We start from the raw sequence: 4,517 nt of genomic DNA, 5'->3' as shown, positions 1-4,517 counted from the left end.
AAGATATAAAATCAACTGAGTATTCAAATATGAATAAAAACTAAATAAAACCAACAGTGAACAATAAAGAATGTCAGGGATGTGCATCATCATCATCATCATCATCATCATCATCATCATAATTTATTTATATCCCACCTATCTGGCTGTGTTTCTCCAGCCACTCTGGGCGGCTTCCAGTAAAATATTAAAATACAATAATTTATCAAATATTAAAAGTTTCAATAAACAGGGCTGCCTTCAGATGTCTTCTAAAAGTCAGATATAGTGGTACCTCTGGATGTGAATGGGATCCATTCCGGAGCCCTGTTTGCATCTTGAAGAGAACGTAACCTGCGTCTACATGTGCATGGGTCACAATTTGCCGCTTCTGTGCATGTGCGTGACGTCATTTTTATGTCACCGCAGAGCGCAACCTGAAAACGCTCAACCTGAAGCAACTTTAACCCGAGGTATGACTGTAGTTGTTTATTTCTTTGACATCTGATGGGAGGGCGTTCCACAGGGTGGGTGCCACCCTCTGCCTGGTTCCCTGTAACTTTGCTTCTCACAGTGAGGGAACTGCCAGAAGGCCCTCAGCGCTGGACCTCAGTGTCTGGGCAGAATGATGGGGATTGAGACGCTCCTTCAGGTATACTGGGCCGAGGCTGTCTAGGGCTTTAAAGGCCAGCACCAACACTTTGAATTGTGCCTGGAAATGTACCAGGAGCCAATGTAGGTCTTTCAGGACCGGTCTTATGTGGTCTCGGCCACGATATCTAAAATGAACCAATAATCTAGTTGGGGGGAACTGGCACAAGTATGTTAACAGGCAGAGTGTGAGAGTGTGGACCCTAGGATCAATCCAGATGTGCTCTTCTCAGTAGCAGATGGCATGGAGGGGCTGTGCCACTCAGCTGACCTCCCATTGGCTAAGTCACGGCTACATAGTGAGATGGAGTAGGGGGAAGAGGGAAGTGGCAGCATGGACCTTGAATTGCAAATGTGCTGGCATGAGTGCCCCATTGGCTGCATGGATGCATTCACACTGCGCTGACCTCCCCACTGCCTCACCCCCCCACTCTCTTCAGCAGAGAATTGGCCAGAAGGAGGTCAGGTCAGTGTTTCAGCCCCACCATGCTATGGCTCTTCTACTATGCACACAGATGCTCAGCAGCTAGAGAATTCCATAGGATTTTGCCCAACTCCTCACCCTAAGTAGTACAACACTATCACAGTGCTAATCTGCTGGGAAGGATAGAAGAGGGACATAGTGCCAGGACACTCCCCCTCTATTATTATGTTATATATGTGTTGGAGAGGGCATGCATGCTTATTTTCTTACCACAAAATTATAACTGTTGAGAGGACCTCAGACTTAGAGGCCCCCTAGCACCAGTGGCAGAGCAACACGCTACAGCCCCTGGAGCAGAGAACAGGCGGGGGTTTGGCTGGTGCGTCGCCTGCAGGGGCGTGGCATGCGTCTGGGGTTGTGTGGCATGCAGCGTGTGTCCTGGGAGGGTGTGACGCATGTCCCAGGGGGGCAGCCACGATGGTACCCTTTCCCCAAATGGTCCCAGGGCGATACGCCCCCCGCCCCCCCTCGTATGCCAGTGCCTAGCATAACACCCTGCTCAGTGTTTGCTTAGGCTGCATGCTCATTATCAGGGCACACATGGAGAGAAGGAGAGATGTGACTTATTCCCTCAGGAACAATTATTTTCTAGAGTTCCTTAGTCCCTACTGGCATTTCCGTTCAATGCTGACTGCAAGCCCCACTTTGGGCAGGGATCGGCTGCATTCTGGAGCTCCTGATCACAGCTGACCCAAGCAGGTTCCACTTTGGGAAAGAATCATCTTCACTTGGGACTCCTGAGTGGAGCTAAACCCAGCTGCAGCTGTTCCTAGACTGGGAGAGTCTGACCACAGTAGTTCTGGCACTGGTAACTTCAAGACTGAACTAACAGAATGCACTCTATGCGGGGCTGACAAGAGTTAGTTCCTACCAGCATACTGCACATCTGCTCAAAGATCTGTACTGGCTGCCAATTTGTTACTGGTTCAAGGTTTTACTGTTAGTACACAAGGCCCTTAACAGCTTGGGGCCAGCTTACTTGAAGGATTGCCTTGCCCCTTATGTGCCAACTAGACGGCTTCCATCTGCAAAATTTGCACTTTTACAAGTGCCATAAAATGTCAGTTCCACATTTTGCTAGGAGCTAGTTTTTCAGTGTAGCAGCACTGTTGCTTTGGAACTCCCTGCTGATTAATATTAGGCAGGTGCCCTCACAATGCTGTTTCAGACGCCTGTTAAAAATATTTTATTTCAGGAAGCCTATCTGGACACATAATTTAGTTGTGTACACTTGTTTTTAACTTCTGCTGATTTTTATCTGTATTTGATTGATGATTGTTTTATGCACAGCCCTCAGAGGTTTTTATTTTTAAATTAAGTGGTTTATACATCTTTCCAAATAAAATAAAACAAACTCTAGTTTTACCATTATTTTCCTGCAAACTACAGAATGTCAGTGCACCAGGTTAGCTTGTCTCCTTTCAAGCTTTCAAGCTGTTGCTTTATTTTTAGTCTTGTGTAAAATTGTGCCTTCCTGTAGCCAGCAGAGGGCTTAGGAGCACAGAGCTGGAACAGCTACCTGAGCTAGAGTTAATCTTGACTCTGAAGGGGAAAAAAACAACAGCACAACACCAACAAACCTAACTGTAAATATATCTGTGTCCTACTTCTTCCCTGTCACACATTTAAATCTATTTGATCCATACTAATGGATTGATCTACAAGTTTGTGCACACACATCCTGCTTGGGGCGGCCCAGCTGACAGCAATGCACAGATCATGACCTGTCACATCCACTCAGGCTCACCTTAGCCAGGAGCTGCTGGGAATGAATCCAATTACAGGATAAAGAGTTTTCTTCCCCTTCCATATGGTCTCTACCACTCTCCAGCTTTATCTCCATTTAACCCCTTTCCCATTGGGTGAGCTCACAAGCCACAGATAAGCAGCTCAGCTCCTCAACAATGCACAACTTGGTCTCTACTGGGGATAGAGAGGGGCAGGCAGGAGGGGTGGAAGTCTGGCTATAATAGGAGATTTCCTTTCTCCTGCTCAGCAGGAAAGCAGCAACCCTTGCTGAGAATTAGGAAACAGGTCAGGACATCATTTAGGGAACTGAGCAAATGTTTAGCCAGCCTGTAAGCTTGCTTGCCTCACTGCTGGTTTCCACTGTGACCTTGGGCAAACCTCATGGTCTTGCCAACTATTCTATTTCCTAGCTCTCCCACCTCATGCACAGGATAAAATTGATTTTATTGCAGACGAGACAATTTTGTTCCTCTGAAGCTGCAGCCAACGGGACCTTGTTTTGAAGGTTTTGTTTTGTTTTGTTTTGAGATGTGGACACCAACATGCCTGCATCAGTGTGTGGGGAAGTGGAGATAAGAAATGGAACCCCACCCAAGCAAGGCATTGCAAGGGGCAAAATGGTCTAGAGAACAAAATGTACTGGGGTTAAATAGACAGGAAGGATGGGCAGTGTAAGTGGAGAGATCTCATGCGCCAGGTGTCACAAGCACAGCTAATCTGTTCCTTAGGCAAGAATTGGAAAATGTCCTGGAAATATTTGTAATGGCCAAGGTCAACAGGCACTAATGATCAGGGAGGGGGTAGGAGTTCAAGAAGATACCTGGAGGATGGGGATGCAGTAGGTCTTCCAAGCTGAGAACATAGAGCAGTGGTCACTTATCCCAGAGTTGCTGGAACAAGCCCAACAGCTCCAAGTTTCATATTTGTTCTGTACCACTCATTTTTACATCAATGGTTGTTAACACATAGCATGCCTACTATCAAGGCTGGCTCAAGACATTTTGCTTCCTAAGGTGGAATAGTGAACGGACACCCCCCACCGAAGCTAAGGAGCATAAGACCCAAGCCCTGATGTCATCATGGCACACATATCTCCACCCACATCTGCAGCACCCTGATGAAGTTGAAAGGGGTGAGAGTAAAGTGAACAGTGTAGTGACTCCTGGGTAACTTGAACTAAATATTACGAGAGAGAAGGAAGGTACTTGGCATGAAGCTGAGTACAACCCATGTTCTTTGTAATGTGTAGTTTTGCCCCGGTCAGGACTAGATATCTAAGCAAACTGTATTTCACACCCTCAGCTGGCCAGAGGCATTCTTTTCATACCAATATCCCCTCTTTTCCCACCAGCTTTGCTGAGAGTAAGTATATCATATCATACAAATGCTGAGTGCTTAATGCCTGTTGCATTATTTATCCCCTGGCACTCTGATCTACAGCCCCTCTTTAATGAAGTACCAGGATTTAACCCAAAGAGATCATTAGTGATTATTTCTAAGGTGAGCACAGGAAGTGACTCTGGTTTTATCCCGTTGAATAAAAATAAGGTTTCCATAGTGTCCCCGTTCCAGAATGAGTAGCTGTGAATTTGCAGCTCTTTGAGACACAGTATATTAATATTGGTTTTTTTTTTTTTGAAAGTTGCTTTGAGTT

This window comes from Podarcis liolepis, assembly GCF_965112155.1.
Source record: "Podarcis liolepis genome assembly, chromosome: 6".
Classification (NCBI taxonomy): domain Eukaryota; kingdom Metazoa; phylum Chordata; class Lepidosauria; order Squamata; family Lacertidae; genus Podarcis; species Podarcis liolepis.
The sequence above is the reverse complement of the archived record's forward strand: the minus strand, read 5'-3'. Positions refer to the sequence as shown.